This window comes from Heterodontus francisci, chromosome 2 (assembly GCF_036365525.1).
Source record: "Heterodontus francisci isolate sHetFra1 chromosome 2, sHetFra1.hap1, whole genome shotgun sequence".
Taxonomy (NCBI): domain Eukaryota; kingdom Metazoa; phylum Chordata; class Chondrichthyes; order Heterodontiformes; family Heterodontidae; genus Heterodontus; species Heterodontus francisci.
The window spans coordinates 156,537,378-156,565,135 of NC_090372.1; the positions used below are offsets into that span (position 1 = coordinate 156,537,378).

The 27,758-nt window shown below is 42.8% G+C and overlaps 1 protein-coding gene across 5 annotated transcripts in view; it reads right to left on the bottom strand.

The window, feature by feature from the left end:
• Nucleotides 1-27,758, bottom strand: part of cdk14 (cyclin dependent kinase 14) — a 779,114-nt gene that overhangs the window by 676,259 nt on the left and 75,097 nt on the right. Inside the window, exon 1 of one of the 5 annotated variants that reach the window (XM_068012586.1) lies at nt 6,328-6,501. The exons of 3 other annotated variants lie outside the window; for them this stretch is intronic. The gene's annotated coding sequence lies outside the window, so the exon portion shown is untranslated. Of the gene's footprint in view, nt 1-4,144; nt 4,163-6,327; nt 6,502-27,758 lie in introns of those variants that run through there. One more of the 5 variants, XM_068012608.1, reaches the window with a different exon arrangement.

Below are 27,758 nucleotides of genomic sequence, written 5' to 3' on the forward strand. Positions count from 1 at the left end.
ACAGCCAAGCAGCAATCAAAATTCCCACGCAGGCCGCGCACAAGCTGGCCCCTTTAAGTTACTATGCGTGTGCAGCTGTGCAAAACAATTTAAAGGGCCCTCAAACTTCAAAAAATCGGCCACTCATTAAAAAAAAAAGAGGTTATGCTAGGTTTGCGACTAAATTGGACAGCTCTTTCAAAGAACCAGCACACGTATGACAACCCAAATGGCCTCCTTCTGTCCTGTAAAATTCTATGATTCTATGAGCTGAATATTGACAGTGGAACCTTTTGTGATTTGTAATACCATTCTTAGTTCACAGTTGCAATGAGCAAGTGGATAGCACCAACATCTCAAAATGAAGAAATGGCTTTCACTAAATCCTGAGTAGAATATCTGTTCTGTCCACAATGGCAGCAATTTACCTCGAGTTTAAAAACTCGGGCAATAACAAAATGGATTTGGGAAGTTTTTTTTTGCATTTCCTGCACTGGTTCAGAAATTTTGCCCACTTGACAGGCAAGATCTATAACAGAGCATTAAACAAAGAACTAAATAGCTGTTTAATGCCTGGGGGACACTTCAAAAACACTGTTGTAACCATGTGGTAAGCATTCTGTTAGTTGCATAGAGGATCTGTTTCATGTTCTTACAGCTTATTATTCTAATTGCCACTAACAATAATGGATGGACTTTGCAAACAGGGTAATGAGCAGAAACCTACAAAGTAATGACGCTGTGGGACCTGTAAAGTATAATAACCATAGCAATTTTGAAGATGTAACTTGTAAAGATTAGTTTTGGATGAACAATGCAAAGAAACATACATATGGAAATGAGAAATACTGCCCATGAGAAAGTACATAATATACTGTATCGTTGGTTCTTGACAGCTAATAAATTAAAGCTGCCCAAGCAATTAATCAAATCTTTTACAGAATGATAAAAGATTGAGTATGAGGCTCTGATTTGTGAAGACAGTCATATTATTGCTTTTAATGTATCGCACTAAATACAGCACTGACTTGGCAAAATATAATTTATGTACCAAATTGACTTCTAAAAAAATAATTTTGTGAAGGCAGCACACAAGGCTACGGGCCAAGTGCTGGAAAATGGGATTAGAATAGATAGGCTTGGTGGCCAGCGCGGACACGGTGGGCCGAAGGGCCTATTTCTGTGTTGTATAACTCTATGACTCGAATAACAATGTGAAGAATCACAATAACTTTGTTATAACCTTTCAGAAATCCATATGTATGGAGTTACATCTAAGCATTCTGACCCGCAATGGAGGTTGAATTCTAAATATACACACTTCAGTTTAATAGCTTCTCATCACATCTACATTCCTTACAATGTCACACCAATAACTGTAACAGGAACAGTGTCATTTTGTTGTGGAGTCATCCAGAGGTTAAATTTCTGGGACAGTTAAACCAGATTGTGCCAAGGCTCTGTCAAGTTAGTTTATACAGCAGCAAATACAATATTCAAGGGAAAATAACTTGAATGTACGAAAGAATCATTTGTCTGGTCTCAATTTTCAAATAGACCACAAAGCATGTTCTTCCTCACCTTGCCTGTCTCAACAACTTTATTTTTGTGCACACAAATTTAAACCTCTGATTTTACACTCAAGTGAGGCATAATGGTCTTGAAGTAGTGAAACACAGGCAGAAGGAAGATAAAAATGGTTTCAGTGGGCCTGAGATATGTTAAGTAGATAAGTGGCCTTTGATGCTGACGAGCAAATGTCTAATTTAAGAGCAGATATCAGCATTCAGCACATTAACTTGAGAATGCTTTGCCAATTCAGGAGGAGGGAGGGATAAGAAAAACAAAATTGCTTTTTTTATGTAGTACCTAACATCTGCTCAAAATCGTCAAAAGTCCTTCACAACCAATGAAATACTTTGAGGAGTAGTCACTATTGTTTTGTGAACAGTAAGGTCCCACAAATAGGAAACAAGATCAATCACCAGATAATCTGTTTTGGCTGGTGATGGTTAAGGGAGGTTCTTTGGCCTCCTTATCTCGAGAGACAATGGGTAAGCGCCTGGAGGTGGTCAGTGGTGTGTGGAGCAGTGCCTGGAGTGGCTATAAAGGCCAATTCTAGAGTGAAAGGCTCTTCCACAGGTGCTGCAGAAAAATTTGATTGTCGGGGCTGTTACACAGTTGGCTCTTCCCTTGCGCCTCTGTCTTTTTTCCTGCCAACTGCTAAGTCTCTTTGACTCGCCACACTTTAGCCCCACCTTTATGGCTGTCCGCCAGCTCTGGCGAACGCTGGCAACTGACTCCCACAACTTGTGATCAATGTCACAGGATTTCATGTCGCGTTTGCAGACGTCTTTAAAGCGGAGACATGGATGGCCGATGGTCTGATACCATGGTTTAGGGAGGAATGATGGCCAAAACACCAGGAGAACCCCTTGTTCTTCAAACTATCCCATGGCATGTTTAATGTCCACTGAATCAGCAAGACAGAACTGTGGTTTAATGTATAATTCAAAAAGGTATTACCACCAACAATACAGCACTGCACTGATGGTAATCTAGATCATGTGCTCAAATTCCTGCTTGGGCTTTATAACCCACTGACAGAAGCAAATGTGCTAACTGAACTGAGCTAACAGAAGGGCTTACATGATGATCCATCCCTTTTGTGGTTATTTAATTAGATTTGGAATGTACTGTTATAACTCAAAATTGCACGTAGGACATCGGAAGAGTAGAATTTCTACTGTAAAATAACTAAAATAGATACAAAGGGATATAAATTCAATTAATGACCATCACAATGAAATGCCTATTCAAACCAACCATCTGAACAGGGGTACCAAATATGCTGGACTTAAATTTATTGTAAACAACTGGCCTATGAAGTGTGCTGGCAAAACATATTACCACTCCCGTCTTTAGCTTTAATGAAAACAAGCAACTTGAATACTGAAAGAGTTGCTGAAGCAGTCATTTATTTCAAAAAGATGCTTCCAGAGGACTAAAAAACACAAAAATAATAGTTTTGCTGGCAGATCTTTTCTAGGCCTATGACAACTGTATTTATCAAATAATGATCACAGTTGCCCTGCATAACAAAACAGGCATTCTCATTTTAGTTACAGTCATGTAGTGTAGCAGCTAATGGGATATCTTGACATCCAACACGATGTTGCTACAACACAGCCAAGGATTATGTTTCAGCCACGATGCTACCTGCAATTTGAGCGTAGCACTAAAAAATTTAGTGTTTAAAACTATATTCAATACTAATTCAGGTACCTTACAGAATCTAGCAAGAAGCATTAGGAAATATATATCCAAATTTTATGTCAAACTCAGATGAAATTGTTACTTTATAAATAAAGCAGGACTAAAGATCCTACTTCAGTAAAACGTACTAAATTTGTGAAAAGGAAATTACACTTTACCATGTATAGATTGCCCACAAAGAACTTGGCCAAATGGCCTCCTTTTGTGCTGCAAGATTCTACAAATCCACCCATGGGTTGGTTAGAAATTTTAGCAACACACTTTTTAATATTCCTATGAGCGTGACCATTTCAGAGTTTCTAGTTTAGACTAGAAGTTTCCAATTAAATTGTTAACAAAAGTGAGAAAAAAAGCACAGAACTGCTCTCTCTCTCTCACATATATATTAACTGTGGAAATAAATGTTGCATTTATCCCATATGCTGAAGTCAATTACAAGATCTTACAAACAGCAACATTGCATCTCATTCAAATAACACATCTAATTTAAAATTCCTATCCAGGTGTTTAGTCAATCTATGACTTCACCTCCTCCCATTTATGTAAACTGCCCCACTATTACAATTCGACACTCCCTTGACCTCTTGTCCATCCTCCCCTTTACCCCACTATTAGCAGTCATCTTACAGACACCTAGGCCCCACGTGTACACGTTGTTTCCTACATTACAGTGACCACACTTCACTAAATCAGTGTCACTAAATTAGTTACGTCTTTTTGTCAAATATGCTGAACACTCTCTATTCCAGTCCTACTCTGATCCCCTTCCTAATTTTTCTTTGTCACAATGACTGTGTCAATGCTGCGTCCTGCTATTGTCCTGATGTAGAGATCTTCATTAATTTTGCTTCAAATTTCCACCCCTCACTTTCCTTTACATTGTCCTTACCTGGCTCTTCCTTTGACAGGCTTCCCCATCTCTGTGGGAATGGACTGTTCATCAGTATCTATTACAAGCCCAGATGCTCAATTACCCATGTACTTCTTCACACCCTGCTCCCTGTAAAGATGTTATTTTCTTCTGCAAGTTTTTTTTTCCCTCGGCCACATCTGTGCTGATGATGCCACATTCCACACCAGAGCTTCCAAAATGTCCTCCTTTGCTTCAGCTAAGGATTCCCTGCCACCATAATTTAAAACAGATCTTCAATTAGGTCCACTCTGTTTCTGCCCTTACCTCCTGCACCCACTCCACCACCCTCAGAACCATGTTCTTGCCTTCCATTTCACCAGCCTCCACATTTTACAATTATTTTCCATCATTGCCCTTTCCCCTCCCAGCATTCTGAAGGGACTGTACCCTCCTGACACCCTGGTTCACTCTTCTATCACTCACATCATACACTCTCCTTCCCCAGTGCCTTCTCATTCAAGTGCAGGATATGCAAAACCCTGGTTTAATCACCAACTCCAACACCACTGTCCAGGGCACCAAACACCCCTTCCAGGTTATGCAGCAACCTACTTCCTTCAAGCTAGTATTCTATTTTCACTGCTCATGGTGTTGCCTCCTCTGCATTGGGAGATCAAACATAAGATTAAGTGATTACTTTGTTGAACACCTCTATTCTATTCACAAGTGTGCCTCTTAACCCCATCGATTGCCACTTCAATTCTTTGATCTCTCCTACTCTAACCCCTCTATATCTGTTCTTCTGCACTATTTCAGTGAAGCTCAACATAAGGAACAGCACCTCATCTTTCTACGAGCAGCCCTCTGGTCTTGACATCAAATTTAAGAACTTCAGACCTTAACTACAGCTCCTAATTTCACTATGGCAGATATTGGCAAAGTATAATGAGTGCACCTGCATTTTTGAGGATAAGGTGGTGAGTGGTTGGTGCTAAAAGGGTCCCCTCATCACCCGTCGGAACGCAGTGTTGGTTGGTGGGGTGGTCTGCACCCTTGGTTACAACCTGCTTTTTTCTTCCAAAGTCCTGGGTCAAAAGCGCCTCCTCCATTTTGTAAGTTTTACATGAACATATCATAAGAACAAAGAACTAGGAGGAGGAGTAGGCAGTTCAGCCCCTTGAGCCTGCCCCGCCATTCAATACGATCATGGCTGATCTCATCTCGGCCTCAACTCCATTTTCCTGCCTGTTCTCCGTAACCTTTCAACCCATTACTAATTAAAAATCTGTCTATCTCCTCCTTAGATTTACTCAATGTCCCGGCATCTCCCGCACTCTGGGGTAGTGAGTTCCACAGACTCAGGACCCTTTGAGAGAAGTAATTTCTCCTCACCTCGGTTTTAAATCTGCTACCTCTTATCCTAAAGATATGACCTCTCATTCTAGATTGCCACACCAGAGGAAACATCCTCTCTACATCTACTTTGTCAATCCCCTTAATCATCTTACATACCTCAATTAGATCGCCTCGCATTCTTCTAAACTCTTCATAAGACAAACCCCTCATCTCTGGAATCAATCTAGTGAACCTCCTCTGAACTGCCTCCAATGCAACTACACCCCTCAAGTAAGGGGACCAAAACTGTACGTAATACTCTTGGTGCAGTCTCACTAATGCCTTGTACAGTTGCAGCAACACTTCCCTACTTTTATACTCTATTTCTTTAGCAATAAATGCCAAAATTCCATTTGCCTTCCTTATTACCTGCATACTAGTTTTCTGCAATTCGTGCACGAGGACACCCAGATCCCTCTACACCGAAAAACTCTGAGGTTTCTCTCCATTTAGATAATAATTTGCCTTTCCATTCTTCTGACCAAAATGGATAACCTCACACTTATCCACGTTAAACTCCAAATTTTGGCCCATTCACCTAACCTATCCATATCCATTTGTAAATTTCTTATTTCTTTATTGCAACTTACTATCCCACCTATTTTAGTGTCATCAGCAAATTTGACTCTAGTATTTTCTATCCCTGCATCCAAGTTATTAATATAGATTGTAAATAGTTGAGGCCCAAGGACCAAACCCTGTGGCACCCACTAGTGACATCTTGCCAACCAGAAAAAGATCCATTTATCCCGACTCTGTTTTCTGTTGGTTATCCAATCCTCTATCCAAGCTAATAAATTGCCCCTAACCCCATGTGATCTTACCTTGCTTTGCACTCCACTTCCGATTTCTCTTCATCTTTTCTCACACTCTCAGGTGTCTTATCTATGTTTTTATTTCTCCTACTGTGCCTTCTTTGTGTCATGTCAGTATCTCTTCTGCCCTTTAACCATTTCTGATCACCAGCTTAGCAGCTCACAATTCATTCTATGTCCTTTCTTGTACGTATCTGTGGTCATTGTGTGTCCACGCCCCCACCCCTCTCTTGTTCTATTATTTCTTCAATGAGAAAGTACACTTCAAGATGATCTGGCAGACCACAATGCGTGGGAAGCATCAATCCAGCTCCACTGATGGAAAAAAATATTTTTTCACTTTTTAGTAAAGCAACAAATCTTTCTAAATCCTAGTTTGTTTCCCCAGTGAATAAGCAGGGAAGAACATTCTAACACATTGCAAGTATGAAATACAAGACATATTGAAAGTATCTTCATATTTCATCAAGTTTATTTTTAAAAGTCAAACTCCTACAGTTAAAGACAATACATGACCAAGTTATGTTTATACGTTAACTGACTGCCGATGGATGTTGTTCTCCAACTGCTGCACAGCAATAAAAACATCAGACTAATAAGGGAGCATGAATTCTTTTCCACTTAACTGGCCTGAAAAACATGAGCTCAGTTTTACTGCCCAATTTCTGTCCAAGAATGGGAGGGAGTGGGAGATGGATTGGGCAGTTATTTCAATGGCTTCCAGCACCACTTCTGCAAGTTTCCATCACAAGTAATAACAGACGATGAATATGTCTGTCCTGATATGAGTAAGGCATTTCAAATATGTCATGCAAAGCATTTTCCATCTTTAACACTACAGCACACTGGAAATCCAGTGGAAAGTATTGGTAAGGGAAGGGCGAAGGGAGTGCTTCAATTTTAAACAGCCTGCAAACGGAGTCAAGATGATTGCAGGGCACTCACTGCCTTCACTTCTTTAGCTGCTCAAAAAGCAACCAGTCCCACATCACTGCTGTGAACACCTGAAGCTTACCAGCACCAGGCACCAAAATGCAAATGAAGCTGACCCCAGAACAGCCACCAGGGCCACACCCCTCTCTGTTACACTTTCGCCAGGATTCTTACCCAAGAGGGAAAACAGAACCAAAAAAAAAAACGAGTGCAAGGACACACACACCATTCATTCTAAGTAAAAATGATTAAAAGATGACAGCTATCATACATTCGTACACACACACACAGTAAGTGTGTACTTACTGGATGGCAACTTCCTTGTGCTTCTGTTTATTTTATACATCGGTTTGCTTTTGAGGTCAATAATTTTGCTGTTTGTTGTATGGTTATAATTACTTATGCAAACCATCCTTGAGAATCACCCATACATTTCCAGATAAATTACAACTAGTCGGGTTTTACCACAAGTTTTCTTTTATTTTTATACTGTGTACATCAATATCATTGCAACAATTTGATAACAAAATGTAACATGGGCTACAAGTTATCAAATATTCTTTTGGGCCTCATGTCGAGAGACAATGGATACGCGCCTGGAGGTGGTCAGTAAATATTACAGGTTCTATATCTGCATTTCAACTCAATATAAATCATTATTTGAATCATTTAATCATCAAACAAAGAATTCAAAACAAAGAAAAGACTATTTTCACTGAACTTTGAATTGTTTCATCATTAGTATTTTGACCAATTAAAGAATGTGTTCCAATGTATTGTTCGGATCAGAGCCTTGCATAGTGAATCTCCAGAGTGACATCTTACTATTACACGGGAACCGTGTCATTTTTGCACTGATTGACAAATCACAATTGAGCAGTATTGAAATCTACCGAACAGCAGGTGGCTGGCAGAAATGTTTTTTTTAAATTGAAGTTCAAAATAAACAATGAACTATGGGAAGGTAGTAATTAGCTTCAATAAAATAGAAAGGAAAGAGCATTTATATCATGTGCTATTACATCCCAAAGTGCTTCATAATTAACATATTACTTTTGAAGCAAAAGCAAAATACTGCAAATCCTGGAAATCTGAAATAAAATTACTTTTGAAGGCAGTTACTATTTCTATTGCTATTTAAGCAAATCAAATAGCTCAGGATTCTTTGTCACCATCTTGGTTTCTCCATAAGCTGAGCACTTACTACTGGAAATGAGGCTTTCCAACACTATAAAAATATAGGCCTAGAATTTCCCGGAGACTTGCACCTATGACACAGGCCCCAAATTATAGTGCAAGTATCTGCAACCAGAAGTTGCATCACCCCATAATTTCTTGAATCCTCACTGCTGCACCACCATTTCCCTCACTGAAACACTAAAGCTCCACACTGTCTTATAGTGTATGGATAGATAAGAATTTGCTGAATTAACGCCACTGTGATCACCACTGCCACGTAAACCATTACAGAATGGCTCAGTGCACTTGGTATAATCAGACATGTGTTTTTTGTGCCGGCCTGCTGATTAGGCCCATGGCCAATTAAGGGCCTAGGGAGCGAAAAATCCCAGTGTGGCTCCCCAGGCCCAGCGGAGGCAGGCTTGCCCTCGACTTTTTGGCCTGTGAACGGGGCCTCCCATCCAATGAAAAATTCCAGCCATTAATACAGAAAAGGTAACAGCGCTCAAAAAAGGACATGCAAAAACTTTCTAAAAGCTCAACATTTTAAACAAAGCTTACTTTACATTTGTAATTTTCAATTTCAGTAAGTTATACAAATGTTATATTGGACGCTTAACCTTCCTCACTTACATACTATAGGTACATGATGATTTATGTGGTTCATTCCCGATGACTCAGATGTTTCTTTCTACATTTATTAAAGGATCAGGATGTATAACTGAAAATTGGTTACTTTGTATGAGTTAATATACTGCAGTAATAAGAAATAACAATTTATTTCCTTGGACAATTATCTGTTGATGGGGTTAAATGAAAAGGGGTGAGAGTAGTTCATGTAGAGCATGGACCTGATGGGATGAATGGCCTGCTTGAGTTGTAAATATTTGTAACTTATAATTTTAAACATTATATCAAACCCAGATATATTAAGCAGGTCTCTTGCAATAAAACCACATCAGAATCAATCACATATTTCAGGCAAAAGGTCACATTCATTACCTAGAAGCATTTTACATTTTTCACCAATGTTTTTTCTGTTATTTTTCAGGCAAGCTACTAGTACTCCTACAGATTTTTTAAACTTCTACAACATCAGTAATCTCTCAAAACTGACCTTTACACTCTCAGAATTTGACATGTCACTTTGGTTCCATCATAGTGAAAGACTCCATATTATTTTGCATGCCTTAGAGAAAACCCACGTGCGACACACCTTAAATGTGTGGTAAACCTTAAGATCTCTATCTACACGAAGGATACATTGATTTTCTTTCAAAGTAAATCAACTTCCGGTGTGAAGTAAAATAAGAACAGGGTGAGCAAAGCTCTACTAATTCACTGTAATGACAAATGATCAAAGCAGGCTAGTAAATGTAATTAGCGCATTATGAAATTGAAATGCATAATCTGTAGTTTATTAGAGGCATTTTAAAACCTTTATTTCAAATCACCCAGGCATAATAAAATTTTGAAAGGTAAAGTCAATGTGGTGAGGTTGTCTATTTATTCTTACCATTGGGCAATATAGTAACCAGTAAATTTCTATGTTCCAAAGACACATTTGCATAAGAACACAAGACAAGGAATCACAAAAACATTACATGCCACAATTCCCTCCCATAAACAAGAATTTATGTAGTAGCACTTTAGATGTGATACTATAGGTTGAATTTTTGTAGAGGTGCAGAGATAGGTTCAGAATCAGATGTGCTCGCAATTTCACGCCAACAGCCAGCATGCCTGTCTACCAACATGTTTGCTTCTCCGGCCTATTTTCTTGGAGGCTGCTTCTGGGGGAGGGGGGAGAGCGGGGAGTTGGGAGGGTGACGACTACTCACCCGCCAGCGATGGGTCATCAATTAAAATGCCTATTGAGGCACTCTTCACACACAAGCTGGAATTTCCAGACAGCAGGCTGGCCTTCCAGTGAGGCCGAAGCCCATTAGATGGAAGGAGGTGGCCTCCTGGCACCATGCCAGGGGACCAACAATGCCTACTTTAATTCTCCCCCCCACCCCAGCCAACTGCCAAGCATGCAGAGGACCAGTGATGTCTCCCTTAACTCCACCCACCCCCAGCAGCCACGATTGCCAGAGGGCCATGGCTGTAGCCATAATGTTGGCCTCGCAGCTGGAGCCATATTTTATTTTTAATTATTGAAAAGTCTTCAGAGTAGGTCAGCCACCTACTTCAGCAGCCCCACCTCTGACATAGGGCTGCCAATCTCCAGTGCTGAACAGCTCTCTAATGCTTGGAAGCTCGCCCGCCATTCTCAATTGGATAGGGCTCCCAGAGGCAGCCACTTAATTGGCCACGGCATTCAAAATCTCCCTCTGGGTCCCACCACCAGTATTTGTGTGTTCCCGACCCACATTTCATCCTGACAGTGGGATTAAGACCTGGGAATGAAAATCCTGTCCGATGTGTTTAGTGCAGCTAGAGACCACTTATTCCTCAACTTTATAAGCCAAGAAATTTCTAACTCAATTAGTTAGGTTTCATCTTCTAAGTTCATTCCTTGATTTCTTGCTTCTCCATTTTTTTTTTCCAAAAAATATACTTTAATCATAAAAATTTGTAAAAAAAATACATTACAAAACTGTTCCAAAAAGCACTAAGACAAACAATACAAACAGTGCAAAGGAGATCAGTTTCCTTCAATACAGGAGTGAGTTGCCTCACAACCCTTCCATTTCATTTTACATGCCATGTACATTTTACAGCAAATAAATATTTTCTGGATACAGTTCAAGGGGTTTTCCATGGATCCAGCCCCTCAGTTCAGCTTGGTGGGGGGACCTTACACAGTGGTCTTTCCCCATTGAGCCTTTGCCGCGGCTGCCCCAAACTTTAGTGCGTCCCTCAGCATGTAGTCCTGGACCTTGTAATGTGCCAGTTTGCAGCATTCAGTCGTGGACAACTCTTTGGTCTGCCTGAAACTTGCTGGTCTTCACACACAAAGAGCGCCTTTCACCGAATTGATAGTCCTCCAGCAGCAGTTGATGTTTATCTGTGTGTGCATCCCTGGGAACAACCCGTACAACACAGAGTCCTGTGTTACACAGCTGCTTGGGATGAACCTCGACAAAAACCACTGCATCTCTTTCCACACCTGTTTTGCAAAGACACATTCCAGAAAGAGGTGGGCAGCTGTCTCTTCCCCACCACAGCCACCTCAAGGGTATTGTGCGGAGGGGGTGAGACTCCGAGCGTGCAGGAAGGATCTGACGGGGAGGGCTCTTCTCACCAGCCAAGCTACATGTTGGTGCTTGTTTGAGAGTTCTAGTGATGAGGCATTCTGCCAAATTACTTTGGCAGTCTGTTCGGGGAACCATCCGACAGGATCCACCATCTCCTTTTCCTGTAGGGCCTTGAGGACATTCCATGCAGACCACTGCCTGATGGATTGGTGGTCAAAGGTGTTTTTCCACAGAAACTTTTCCACGAAGGATAGGTGGTACAGCAATGTGACTAGGCCCATCCTTCGCAACACCGGGGACAGATAGAACCTCAGCACGTAATGACACTTGGTGTTTGCGTACTGGGAATCTACGCACAGCTTGATGCAGCTGCACACAAAGGTGGTCATCAGGATGAGGATGACATTGGGTAAATTTTTCCCACCCTTATCCAGAGGTTTGGACATAGTGTCCCTCTGGACCCAGTCCATTTTGGATTCCCATATGAAGCGGAAAATGGCTCGGGTGACCACCATGGCGCAGGAGTGGGGTATGGGCCAGACCTGTACCATGTACAGCAACGTGAGCGCCTCGCATCTGATGGCCAGGTTCTTACCCACAAATGGAGAGAGATCGCTGCTCCCACACGCTCAGCTCATGGTGTATCCTGGCTACTCGCTCCTTCCAGGTTTTGGTCCACACCCCAGCACTTCCGAACCATATCCCCAACACCTTCAGGTAGTCTGACCTGACGATGAAGGGGACAAAGGATCGGTCAGCCCAGTTCCCAAAGAACATGGCCTCGCTTTTGCCTTGGTTAACTTTGGCTCCCGAGGCCAGTTCGAACTGGTCACAGATGCTCATCAGTCTGCGAACAGACAGCGTATCCGAGCAGAAGACAGCAACTTCGTCCATCTAAAGGGAGGTTTTAACCTGAGTGCCTCCACTACTTGGGATTGTCACCCCTCTTAAGCTCGCATCCTTCCTAATAGGCTCAGCAAAGGGCTCAATACAGCAAACAAAGACTTAATATGAACTTAAAATACCAAATTTAAACACCTAGTCAAATGAAATTTAATACAGCCCTGCTGTTCCTCTCAGCTCCACATTCAAGTAAAAATGGGAGCCTTCCACAGGTGTGTTGTGCGAGTTCAGCACATAGCAAGTAGGGCATTTAGAAATCAAAAACAAGTACAACATATGTAGGCCCTGCATTTGAACAAATTCTAGCCTTTCCTATTCCCAACCTGTGCTCCTTTCATCAGCATATCTACCTTATCCAATATGGTGGCAGTAACACTTCCAGCCAGAAATATGCCCATACTTTCTGCCCATCATATTGAGAATTTAGTTGGTCGGTTAACACCTGAAACAGATGCTGCTCAGCTGATATTTTAAGCCCAAAGATGTTACCTCATTTATTCTACCATAAAGTTCTTCCAAATTTTGGAAGGAATTTGCAGCAAGTATAATGATTAAATACTTCATTCGAATTTAAATAGCTATAATAATTCTTTGTGTTTTTGAAACTTTATAAGGGCTTGGTACAATAAGGCCCATTAAGTAATTATTGCTTTATTTACAATGTTGCCAACTTCAGCACCAGGACTATAAAGTAAATAAAAACAAGAAATGCTGGAACCACTCAGCAGGTCTGGCAGCATCTGTGAAAAGAGAAGCAGAGTTAACGTTTCGGGTCAGTGACCCTTCTTCGGAACAAAATCAAAAAAAAAAGATTTCCCAATAGCCTGGACAACATTCCTCACAGAATCACTACCAAAAACAAATCGACCATTCATCTCATCACATATGGAGATCTTGCATACAAAAAATGGTTGACATATCTGCCGACATTATAGGCATATTATTTCAAAATGAATTCACTTTATGCAAAGTATGCTAGTTTATTTCAGAAAGATTTGTAGACACTTCTGCGACAAAAAAAAAAGTATTGAGAATTGCAACATGTGATGGGAAAACACTACCAACACCCTTAGCAGCTATTTTTATTAGACTATACCAGAGTTGAAAGGAAGAGCATCAGATATTGGGTTATGTGAAGAAAACAATATTTGCATATAGTATCATTGTAAAAAAAATTTCAGTGGATCCATTCTAGTTTATACCTTGGTCGTATCTTTAAGCCAAGGGGCCAATTTAACGATATCATTCACCTTAGCTTCCCTGGTCAAAGAGGATAAAAATCAGCTGGGGTTCCTACTTAAAATGACTATCCAGCAATCTGTTGGAGGACATCAGGTGAGAATAGGATTGCGCTCAGCTGGGAAGACAGCTGTGATCAGTTTGCCAATACTCAAGGCTCATGCACAAAAATCAGCCCTTGGACAAGGTACTCAAGGACACCAGGTTTATGCGAAGCCATAGCCTAGTCAACACTTTCAGTAAAGGATAAGAGGAGACAATTACCAGAGAGAATTAACCAAATGTGAAAAAATGGTTTCTGTCGTCTTCACAGCGTGAAACCAGATATCATCTCTATCCTATTCTTCTTTGTAATATTTTGTACTGGAAGAGATGGTCTTGTAAATTTTTCATCCTGGTCTCCCCTAAACCGATTTATAAATTCTGCCAAGCACACCAATTTGCCTTTTTAAAAAAAAATAATTTCACTGATGTGAATCGTGTAACCGGATATGTAATTACTTCATGTTACACTTCCAAGTATAGGCAAACACAATCTACAGTTAATACAGGATCATGCTTTATTCAATGATGCATTTATAAAATAGCCATATCTATGAAACAAGATGTTGTAATTAGGTTCAGGATATATAGATATAGTGGATGCACACAATTTTGATACATCAACATGCCACTAGCATTTTAAGAGCCTATCAATAGATGTAAAGTATGTAACTGTACTTGAAAGTGATGGTTATCTTCACTGCATGCGTTATCTTAAACTGCAGAACTATGTTGAAGAATTGGTAAACAAATGTTAGATCATTTGAGCTTTTCTTTTCCTGTTTACAAGGTCAAATGAATTACAGTTGTGTTATTTTTGATTACCTTCAGAAACCAGAAGAATTTTAAAAAGGTATTGTTTGGGCTCTTAATATTTCAAACAGCAATACCAAAACTTCATGGAGGCTTTACATGCATCATTAATGATGACAACATCATATTGCCAAAATGTTCTCTCATCAAGAATGTCTGTATGCAGAAGTTACGTCATTCTGTTAAATAAAAGCCAAGATCTAATCTATGAAAAACATATAAATTCTAGTAAAATTCCCATTGGTACATGGTCTGTTGCCCTTAGGTACCAGTTACTGTCTCCCAGAAAAAAAAAATCAGATTGCACAACACTATAAATTCACCACAGGGAAGTCAATCCAACTCACTGGCCCAGAATTTGCAGTCAGCAGCAAAGGGACAGTGCTCATTGAGCTCAGAAAAAAGTTGCCCAGAGATTTAGCAGGATCTAGAGTGTGGATTTCCTCTGCCCCGATGAGATTTTGAATTTGGCGCCATTTGTAGCATCCAGCATCGGTGTGGGCAGCCTGATCAGCCAATCGGATTGAAGAATTCTCAGACAGCAAAGCAGGAAGTAAAAATTGTAGATTCTAATTCACATTGAAAATCATTGCATTGAAAGCGAAATAAAGATTGGGACAAACACATGGGATTAAGTTAGATGCAGAAATAATTTTACTAAATTGTATTTAATGATGATGCAATTTTCCAATGTCCTTCTGAGGAAAATGAGACTTCATACTTGTAAAATTTGTTTTTCAGTCCAGAGAGGTTGCTCAGCAGTAATTATGACTTAATATGCCATCAAAAACGGTTACCCCTGACTCAGCAGGGCTTAACGTGTTTATTGGTTTTTACAGTGAGAAGTGTTAAAATTAACCATATGTCTAGTATGTGTGTACATAGCTTGAAATAGGTAAAAAAAAAGTACGTTAGTGTTTCAAGTTTCAACTGTTTTACTGTTCAACTGTTTCATTTCTCTGCAAACAAAGCTCGGTGAAATAGTTATTCTTCGATCAGAATAGCTGTACATAGCCCAGAAAGGGGCCATAGGCAGATGAGGCCTCTGCAATAGTGGGAGAGCAACTGGATACATACTTAAAACTAATAACCATACTTCAAAGCTGCGTTAGGATTTTCAGTTAGCCTTGCCTAATTAAGACACTTGCTGAAATGTTAAATTTAATTAGTGTGAAGAAGTAGAATAGAAGTCACTTTAGTTGATCTTTTTTATTCTTTCATGGGATGTGGACATTGCTGGCTAGGCTAGCATTGACTGCCCATCCCCAATTGCCCTTGAGAAGGAAATCACTCCATGGTTCAAGGGTCTGAAAAGGAATGCAAATAGTTAGACTAAACTGGGTGAATAGCTCATTAACAGGCCTTATGAACAGTTCTAAGCATAAACAACTAATAACAGACAAGTACAAACAATGAAGCCCCTGAAAGTGAGTTTGAAGGCCGGAAATGGGATGCTTTGAGCGAGTTGTGGAACTAGTCATGGGGAACAGCCTGTTAAGATAAGGAAAGATGATGTAAAGGCCTGGTTAATAAAGGACAGAAGGTACATGCAAAGGTACAGAAGCTCATGGAAGGTGGAAGATAACATAATGGTAGGCTTTTACACCACGGTTTAAACAAAGAACTTGATGCACCATTGGACAGTTTTTATTAAAAGCTTTTATAGGATAATGAGGTCCTGTCAATATAACATCTAGATCCATCCCTGAAAAGGGGTATAAAGGATACATTTTTGAAGGAAACCAATGCAGTAGGCAGTGGAGAGAAACTTCTAAGGGTAGACCCATGCTAACACTCTTGGGTAGTTTGAGCAGTCATGAAGAGCCGTGAGGCACTGAGAAGGAAAGAGAAGGAAAAAAGAGCTGATCGTGCATGCCAGCCATTCTGCCCGGCCTGGACTGATGCTGGTTACTTGTCACGGTCCTGGTTTTTGTTGTATGACTAGTGTGTTATATCCTGTCTTCAACGCCGATTAAAATCAACATACCCACCATATTTGTTGCACTCAATGCGGATTGGTTTGATAATAAATTGTGCTTAAATTAAAAATTACTGCAATAGTGTGTAAAAAGTTGAAGTTCTATTCAAATCACTGATTCTGTGTCGACTGCATCTGTGAAGCCTGCAACAGTGCACCCTGTGGAGTGTTGTATGATTGCCTTTAAGAGCGATATCCCTTTGAGATCTGAGCATGTTAATGAGCTAAGTACCAGGACACAGTCATGTGACTCATCTAGAGTCACACTGCAACTGTAGCACCCAGAGTAAGGTTCTGTAAATAGCTATGTCTGCACTGTATATAAAAGTACAGCTGTAAATAAACCTGTTTGAGGTCTTCAACAAACTGGACTCCATGAATCTCATTTATGTTGCAGACAACAGAAAAGAACTCATTATATGGTGACAGCAGTGGTGAGAAAACAAAGTCTAGGTTTGAAGACCACAGGGAAAACAGCTCTGAAAACGTCCCTGCCGACAGCCATTGGAGAGAAGGTACAAAAAATACTGTTCAAACAAAGAATGCAATTATTCTTCACAGACCGAATAATTGTACAACCAAAAAAACAGACTGGAAAAAAATACTAATAGCAGTTGGAAATGAGAAATTACACAGAATCAACACCTCTGGACTATCTAATGAGGACCAGAAAGATCCCGCAAAGATATGGAAAGTGCTAGAAGAACAGCTCCAATTACAAGTGAATTTTAAAACTCACCACCTGGAATTGATGTCCCATAGGCAACAGCCACAGGAAGCAACAGACCAGTTCGTCAGCAGATTCCAATGAATGAGATCTTTCAGAAGCTGAGCTGTCAGACCGAATAATGGAGTTAGTGATTGTATCGACATCCATTGAAGCATTTCAGAAAGACCTCGGGGAAAATGTAAGGTTACAGCACTGATGCGCTGATAGAAAATGGCAGGAAATATGAAGCCAATGCAGCTGGACAAAAGCACCTGCAAGCACCAAGAACAGCCAACAGCATTGGCACCATAACCACGTCGAAAAGAGCAAGAAAGCTGTTGGTAAGTGCAGTCTGTACTACTCATGGCAAAATTGCCCTGCATTTCATGACCTGTGCAAGGCACGCAATGCAAAAGGACACTGGGCCCACCTATGCAAGAAACCTGGCTCTGAAGATGCGGCCAGAAGTCGCAGCAGGCCACAAGTAAACAGAAGATAGGTGCAGCAAGAGGCAACAGCAGCCAGGAGAGCACCAGAGACTTGCGTAAACGCAAGCCAATACCCGAAGTCCACAGCGAAACAGACCAGAGACAAGACTCAACGAGGAGAAATGCTCAGCCAGAAGACAAACAGGCGTTCCACATTGTGAACCTGACACATCACAAACCTGACATGACATTGAAGTAGTCAAACAACTGGAAGCTTTTTCCACTATTAACATTACATGCCCAAAGAAAGCTGGCAAACATACACTCTGGGTCAAGATTGACACTGGCTGTAGTGCAAATATCCTACCAGTCCAAATACTCAGATGTGTCAGAGTCACTGGAAATCCATGATACAACTGACAACTGCCAAGTTATCTGCATACAATGGGTCACCCATTCCTTACTTCTTTGGCCTCCTTGTCTCAAGAGACAATGGGTAAGCGCCTGGAGGTGGTCAGTGGTGTGTGGAGCAGCGCCTGGAGTGGCTATAAAGGCCAATTCTAGAGTGACAGACTCTTCCACAGGTGCTGCAGAAAAATTTGTTTGTCGGGGCTGTTACACAGTTGGCTCTCTCCTTGTGCCTGTCTTTTTTCCTGCCAACTGCTAAGTCTCTTCGACTCGCCACACTTTAGCCCCACTTTTATGGCTGCCTGCCAGCTCTGGCGAACACTGGCAACTGACACCCACGACTTGTGATCAATGTCACAGGATTTCATGTCGCGTTTGCAGACGTCTTTAAAGCGGAGACATGGACGGCTGGTGGGTCTGATACCAGTGGCGAGCTCGCTGTACAATGTGTCTTTGGGGATCCTGCCATCTTCCACGCGGCTCACATGGCCAAGCCATCTCAAGCGCCGCTGACTCAGTAGTGTGCATAAGCTGTGGATGTTGGCCGCCTCGAGGACTTCTGTGTTGGAGATACGGTCCTGCTGCCTGATGCCAAGTATTCTCCGGAGGCAGCGAAGATGGAATGAATTGAGACGTCGCTCTTGGCTGACATACGTTGTCCAGACCTCGCTGCCATAGAGCAAGGTACTGAGGACACAGGCTTGATACACTCGGACTTGTGTTCCGTGTCAGTGCGCCATTTTCCCCACACTCTCTTGGCCATTCTGGACATAGCAGTGGAAGCCTTTCCCATGCGCTTGTTGATTTCTGCATCAAGAGACAGGTTACTGGTGATAGTTGAGCCTAGGTAGGTGAACTCTTGAACCACTTCCAGAGCGTGGTCGCCAAAATTGATGGATGGAGCATTTCTGACATCCTGTCCCATGATGTTAGTTTTCTTGAGGCTGATGGTTAGGCCAAATTCATTACAGGCAGCCGCAAACCTGTCGATGAGACTCTGCAGGCACTCTTCAGTGTGAGATGTTAAAGCAGCATCGTCAGCAAAGTGGCCCTGATGAGGACTTTCCGTACTTTGGACTTCGCTCTTAGACAGGAAAGGTTGAACAACCTGCCCCCGATCTTGTGTGGAGGAAAATTCCTTCTTCAGAGGACTTGAACGCATGTGAAAGCAGCAAGGAGAAGAAAATGCCAAAAAGTGTGGGTGCGAGAACACAGCCCTGTTTCACGCCACTCAGGATTGGAAAAGGGTCTGATGAGGGGCCACCATGTTGAATTGTGCCTTTCATATGGTCATGGAATGAGGTAGAACAAAGATCAAAGAAAATTACAGCACAGGAACAGGACCTTCGGCCCTCCAAGCCTGCACCGATCCAGATCCTCTATCTAAACCTGTCGCCTATTTTCGAATGGTCTGTATCTTTGTTTCCTGCCCATTCATGTATCTGTCTAGATACATCTTAAAAGACGCTATCGTGCCCACATCTACCACCTCCGCTGGCAATGCGTTCCAGGCACCCACCACCCTCTGTGTAAAGAACTTTCCACGCATATCCCCCCTAAACTTTTCCCCTTTCACTTTGAACTCGTGACCCCTAGTAATTGAATCCCCCACTCTGGGAAAAAGCTTCTTGCTATCCACCGTCTATACCTCTCATGATTTTGTACACCTCAAATCAAGCCCCCCTCAACCTCCGTCTTTCTAACGAAAATAATCCTAATCTACTCAACCTCTCTTCATAGCTAGTGCCCTCCATACCAGGCAACATCCTGGTGAACCTCCTCTGCACCCTCTCCAAAGCATCTACATCCTTTTGGTAATGTGGCGACCAGAACTGCATGCAGTATTCCAAATGTGGCCGAACCAAAGTCCTATACAACTGTAACATGACCTGCCAACTCTTGTACTCAATACCCCGTCCGATGAAGGAAAGCATGCCGTATGCCTTCTTGACCACTTTATTGACCTGCGTTGCCACCTTCAGGGAACAATGGACCTGAACACCCAAATCTCTCTGTACATCAATTTTCCTCAGGACTTTTCCATTTACTGTATAGTTCACTCTTGAATTGGATCTTCCAAAATGCATCACCTCGCATTTGCCCGGATTTAACTCCATCTGCCATTTCTCTGCCCAACTCTCCAATCTATTTATATTCTGCTGTATTCTCTGACAGTCCCCTTCACTATCTGCTACTCCACCAATCTTAGTGTCGTCTGCAAACTTGCTAATCAGACCACCTATACTTTCCTCCAAATCATTTATGTACATCACAAACAGTGGTCCCAGCACAGATCCCTGTGGAACACCACTGGTCACAAGTCTCCATTTTGAGAAACTCCCTTCCACTGCTACTCTCTGTCTCCTGTTGCCCAGCCAGTTCTTTATCCATCTAGCTAGTACACTTTGGACCCCATGCGACTTCACTTTCCCCATCATACTACCATGGGGAACCTTATCAAACGCCTTACTGAAGTCCATGTATATGACCTCTACAGCCCTTCCCTCATCAATCAACTTTGTCACTTCCTCAAAGAATTCTATTAAGTTGGTAAGACATGATCTTCCCTGCACAAAACCATGTTGCCTATCACTGATAAGCCCATTTTCTTCCAAATGGGAATAGATCCTATCCCTCAGTATCTTCTCCAGCAGCTTCCCTACCACTGACGTCAGGCTCACCGGTCTATAATTACCTGGATTTTCCCTGCTACCCTTCTTAAACAAGGGGACAACATTAGCAATTCTCCAGTCCTCCGGGACCTCACCTGTGTTTAAGGATGCTGCAAAGATATCTGTTAAGGCCCCAGCTATTTCCTCACTCACTTCCCACAGTAACCTGGGATAGATCCCATCCGGACCTGGGGACTTGTCCACCTTAAGGCCTTTTAGAATACCCAACACTTCCTCCCTCCTTATGCCGACTTGACCGAGAGTAATCAAACATCTGTCCCTAACCTACAGTATAACTTCCCTTTCTTCAATTTAAATTACCAGAGATTTTTTTTTTGGCTTGGGGACATAGCTTCAAGTTGAGGGGTGATAGATATAGGACAGATGTGAGAGGTAGTTTCTTTACTCAGAGAGTAGTAGGGGCGTGGAACGCCCTGCCTGCAGCAGTAGTAGATTCGCCAACTTTAAGGGCATTTAAGTGGACATTGGATAGACACATGGATGAAAATGGAATAGTGTAGGTCAGATGGTTTCACAGGTCGGCGCAACATCGAGGGCCGAAGGGCCTGTACTGCGCTGTAATGTTCTAATTCTAATCCGTCATGTCCCTCTCCTCTGTGAATACCGATGCAATGTACTCGTTTAGAATCTCACTCATTTTCTCTGACTCCACGCATAACTTTCCTCCTTTATCCTTGAGTGGGCCAATCCTCTCTCTAGTTACCCTCTTACTCCTTATATATGAATAAAAGGCTTTGGGATTTTCCTTAACCCTGTTTGCTAAAGATATTTCATGACCCCTTTTAATTCCTCTTTTCAGATTGGTCCTTCATTCCAGATATTCTTCCAAAGCTTAGTCTTTCTTCAGCCGCCTCGACCTTATGTATGCTTTTATTTTAGTGTTTAATTCACTGCCACTTCTCTTCCAGGAATGCCTACCTTGAAGAAGTTCTGCTCTTTTCTCAGACGGGATTTTATAATCTGTGACTTTTCTAATATTTGTCAGTTCCGAAGAAGGGTCACTGACCCGAAACGTTAACTCTGCTTCTCTTTCCACAGATGCTGCCAGACCTGCTGAGTGATTCCAGCATTTCTTGTTTTTGTTTCCTTTCTCTAGTTACCCTCTTGCTCCTTATATATGAATAAAAGGCTTTGGGATTTTCCTTAACCCTGTTTGCTAAAGATATTTCATGACCCCTTTTAGCCCTCTTAATTCCTCGTTTCAGATTTGTCCTACATTCCCGATATTCTTTCAAAGCATCGTCTTTCTTCAGCCGCCTAGACCTTATGTATGCTTCCTTTTTCCTCTTAGTTCATCTCACAATATCACCTGTCATCCATGGTTCCCTAATCTTGCCATTTCTATCCCTCATTTTCACAGGAACAGGTCTCTCCTGCACGCTAATCAACCTCTCTTTAAAAGCCTCCCACATATCAAATGTGGATTTACCTTCAAACAGCTGCTCCCAATCTACATTCCCCAGCTCCTGTCGAATTTTGGTATAGTTGGCCTTCCCCCAATTTAGCACTCTTCCTTTCGGACCACTCTCGTCTTTGTCCATGAGTATTCTAAAAGTTCCGGAATTGTGATCACTATTCCCAAAGTGGTCCCCTACTGAAACTTCAACCACCTGGCCGGGCTCATTCCCCAACACCAGGTCCAGTATGGCCCCTTCCCGAGTTGGACTATTTACATACTGCTCTAGAAAACCCTCCTGGATGCTCCTTACAAATTCTGCTCCATCGAGACCTCTAACACTAAGTGAATCCCAGTCAATGTTGGGAAAATTAAAATCTCCTATCACCACCACCCTGTTGCTCCTACATCTTTCCATAATCTGTTTACATATTTGTACCCCTATCTCATGCTCGCTGTTGGGAGGCCTGTAGTACAGCTCCAACATTGTTACCGCACCCTTCCTATTTGAGTTCTGCCCATATTGCCTCACTGCTCGAGTCCTCCATAGTGCCCTCCTTCAGCACAGCTGTGATATCCTCTTTGACCAGTAATGCAACTCCTCCACCCCTTTTACCTCCCTCTCTATCCCGCCTGAACCATCGATATCCTGGGATATTTAGTTGCCAATCGTGCCCTTCCCTCAACCAAGTCTCAGTAATAGCAATATCATACTGCCAGGTACTAATCCAAGCCCTAAGTTCATCTGCCTTACCTACTACACTTCTTGCATTAAAACAAATGCACCTCAGACTGCCAGTCCCTTTGCGAGGTGATGATACTTAGTAGCTTTGGTGGACATCCAATCTTTTCTAGTAGTCTGAAGAGACCACGTCTGCTGACAAGGTCAAAGGCTTTGGTGAGATCAATGAAAGCAATGTAGAGGGGCATCTGTTGTTCGCAGCATTTCTCCTGTATCTGATGAAGGGAGAACAGCATGTCGACGGTCGATCGGCACATTAACAATGCAATGCAGCTATGGCCAGTCAGCATGGAAACCACAAACATTCTACCTTGTAGATACAAGCGGACCAGCAATGGCAGGACTACCAGCGTGTTTAAGGACCTCAACATTGTGACCATCCATGGGGTCACCAAGCAACCCATTACAGCAGAGACCAAAGGTACCAACGTGCAATTTCATCAATCGATCCTCCCAGAAAGTGCAGCATGCACATACGAGAAAAGCTCAAGTGGGAGTTAGGTGACATGGAACGCAATGGCATCATCCGTTGTCTGCATCATCACACCAACTGGTGCAGCTCAATTACATGCGTACTGAAGGATGAAGCAATCAGGGTTTGTTTAGATCTGAGGCATCAAAACCTCTCCCTAAAGAGATGCCCCCACAAGATTCCAACATTAGAGAAATTGAATCCCAAGTTCAAAGGAGCCAAATTCTTGTCCAAGTTGGATATTGGTCGGTACACCTAGCTAAGGAATCTCAAGATGTCACAACCTACAGGACACCATTTGGAAGGTGCTGCTTTCAGAGACTACCCTTCGACTTAGCCGTCAGTCAAGATCTGTTTCAGCAGCACACGGACAGAATTATAGAAAACGTGCCTGGCTGTATATGCATTGCCGATGACAATGCAGTAAAGGGAAAAACCAAAGAAGAACATGAATACTCCCTGATGCACAAAGGGTTCGTTTTTAAACAGTAAGTGCCAGGTGAATGTAAGTCAGATCAATTTCTTTGGCTCCATCAATGTCAGTTGTGGAATCCGTCCTGGCCCAGGCAAAATCGAAGATGTAAGGCATATGCCTACCCACAAGACAAGGAAGACCTCCAGAGATGTCTTGGATTTTTCAAATTTTTGGCACCATAAATTCCAAATATTTCTGACAAAGCATCATTACAGAGAATTCTTAAAGAAAGGCGTACCATTTGTATGGCAGCCGGACTATCAGCATATGTTTGAGTCCCTGAAACAAGCACTGTCAGCAGAAACCTGTATCCTGCAATACGACGGCACAAAGAAAAAGACAATCCTGAAAGTTCCCACCTCACAGAAATGGCTAGGAGCGTGCATCCTACAGGATGACAAACCAATTGCATTTGGGTTCAAATGCATATCCACAGCACAGTCTAATTACTCAAATATGGAGCATGAAACGCTTGCTCTGGTGTTTGCGATCACAAGGTTCCACACCTGCCTGTTCGGTCAGCAGTTCATGGCGGAAGCGGATCACAAACCACTGGAGACCTGGTACAAACCATTAACAAGTGCACTGCCTCGACTATAGCAGCTCTGAAAGTGCAGGGGTACAACTTCAACGTCTGCTCCAAATCAGGTACCAAAATGGTCACCTCGGATTAGAGGCCTGCTTTAGGTGGCGAAAAAGAACCCGACCCGAACCGCAACAGACCAGAGTCCCTCCGATTTTGCCCCGAGCCTGACCCGACCTGAATCCGCCATTCCTCGGCCCGACCCGAATTCGACCCGACCATCCCTTTACTTACTTTCCTGGCACCAAACCTGCAAGAAGCTGCAGCACTTGCACGACGACATCATAGTGACGTCTTTTGCTCACAGCGCAGACTCAGGTTCGTCCCAGACTCCCAGCTCAGGTAAGTTTTTTTATTTTTAATACTTGCCAGCAGACAACTTACTGTGTGCGTCCGGCCCGACTCAACCTGGACTCGGCCCCACCTGACCAGAGCCCAAAAGCCGGCCCTGGAAGATGGGCCCGACCTAAACCCAACACGTCATCGGGTTCGGGTCGGGTAGCAGGCCTCTACCTCGGATACGCTGAGCAGATTGCCAAATCCGAGCAAGAATGAAGAAGTTCCGCTGGATCTACAAGTAGACAGCGTGGACATCTAGGAGGAAGATGTGCTCAAAAAAATCGATTTATTGCATTTGTCAGCACAAATGTGAGCAACTACAATCAGAAACAGCAAATGACCCACAACTGAAGGCACTGTGGAGAGTCAAAGACGACTTGCCTGACATGGTAGAAGAGGTGCCAGAAACCCTCAGATGCTTTTGGCCTTAGAGATGAACTCAGTATCTTGAGAGGCGTCACCTTCAAGGGAAAATAAGCGATTGTGATTGTGCTCAAAGCTCTCCGAGAGAACACCTGGTCACAACTTCACCAAGGCCAAATGGGCATAGAGCGAACAAGACGACTGGCACGAGACACTGTTCATTGAGCAGGGATAAACAGCGACCTTGAAAGGTTAGTGAGGAAATGTGAGGCATGCCAGAACCACCAGCCACAACAATGCAAAGAACCTCTACACCATCACGAGATTCCGTCAGTCCCTTAGTCCAAAATCACCACTCACTTGTTTTTCGTTAATGGAGACGACTTATCTTAGTCACTGATTATTTCTCCAAATTTCCAATTGTCAGACAGGTAAAAGACACTTCAAGCACAGTTGTCGCAAACACACAGTGCTATATTCAATCTATTTGGTGCACCTGAAGAAATCATTTTGGACAACGGGCCACAGTCCACGGGCAAACCTTTCAGGGATAGGTGTGCCAAATGGGGTGTAAACCATGTGACTTCCTCATCACATTACCATAGAACTAACCGTCTTGCCGAGCGAATGGTTCGCACAGTCAAAATCACTTATCCTGAAGTGTAGGACAATAAAACCAGATTTTTGCATTACCATGCTCCACCTCAGAGCTACACCTATGGATATGGGCTTACCGTCACCAGCAGAGATCATGTTTGGCAGACAAGTGCAAACGACTGTGCAAAGCCATCATCTATCCAAATTCTCAGAGATGCAGGATACACTGCTCGAAAAACAAGGGAGAATGAAGATGGTACATGACTGACGCTCAGGGGCAGAACTACCTCAACTACACGTAGGACAAAAGGTCAGGATCATACACCCCACAATGAGAACATGGTTACCCACAGAGGTATCCAAGATTTGCAGTGAGCCTAGGTCCGAGATAACAACACCTAGCGGAGCGTTGAGAAGGAACTGTAGCCCAAGAGAAGTGTGCAATACTCCAATTACACACAGTAGACTCGAAGAACGCACTCTGACAATGAGGGTGTGACAGAACAACAGAACAACCAAAACAGCGACATGTCTGCAAACCCAAAACAGCCACAGATGACATTCCCAGACGTTTACACCAAAACCAGATCTGGAAGAGTTGTCCATTTACTGAAACGATATGTGGACTATTAAGAACATAAGAAGTAGGAGCAGGAGACGACCATTCGGCCCCTCAAGCCCTGCCCCGCCATTCAATAAGATCATGGCTGATCTGCCCCACACCTCAACTCCTCTTTCGTGCTAGCTCCTCATAGCCTTCAACTCCTCGATATTTCAAAAATCGATCTACCTCCTCTTTAAATACTTTGTGATCCAGCTCAACTATCACCAGTGACCTGTCTCTCAATGCAGAATTCAACAAGTGCATGGGAAAGGCTTCCTCTGCTATGTCCACACTGGCCAAGAGAGTGTGGGAAAATGGCACACTGACAGAACACAAAATTCCAAGTGTATCAAGCCTGTGTCCTCAGTACCTTGCTCTACCGCAGCGAGGCCTGGACAACGTACGTCAGCCAAGAGCAACGTCTCAATTCATTCCATCTTCGCTGCCTCCGGAGAATTCTTGGCATCAGGTGGCAGGACCGTATCGCCAACACAGAAGTCCTCGAGGCGGCCAACATCCCCAGCATATACACCCACTAAGCCAGCGGCGCCTGAAATGGCTTGGCCATGTGAGCCGCATGGAAGATGGCAGGATCCCCAAGGACACATTGTACAGCAAGCTCGTCACTGGTATCAGACCCACCGGCTGTCCTTGTCTCCACTTTAAAGACGTCTGCAAACACGACATGAAGTCCTGTGACATTGATCACAAGTCGTGGGAGTCAGTTGCCAGCGATCGCCAGAGCTGGCGGGCAACCATAAAGGCGGGGCTAAAGCGTGGCGAGTCGAAGAGACTTAGCAGTTGGCAGGAAAAAAGACAGAAGCACAAGGAGAGAGCCAACTGTGTAACAGCCCCGACAACCAATTTTTATCTGCAGCACCTGTGAAAGAGTCTGTCACTCTAGAATTGGCCTTTATAGCCACTCCAAGCACTGCTTCACAAACCACTGACCACCTCCAGGCACTTACCCATTGTCTCCCGAGACAAGAAGGCCAAAGAAGAAGATCTAACCTCCACAACTCTCTGGGGTAGAGAATTCCAGACAGACATTCACTACGCTGAGAAGAAATTCCTTCGCATCTCAGTTTTAAATGAGTGTCCCCTTATTCTGTAACTATGTCCCTAGTTTGAGATTCCCCCACTAGTGGAAACATGTTCTCAACATCTACCCTGTCAAGCCCCCTCAGAATCTTGTATGTTTCCATAAGATCACTCCTCATTCTTCTAAACTCTAATGAATAAAGGCCTAACCTGTTTAGCCATTCTTGATAAGTCAACCCCTTCATCCCAGGAATCAGCCTAGTGAATCGCTTTTGAACTGCCTCCAAAGCCAATATATCC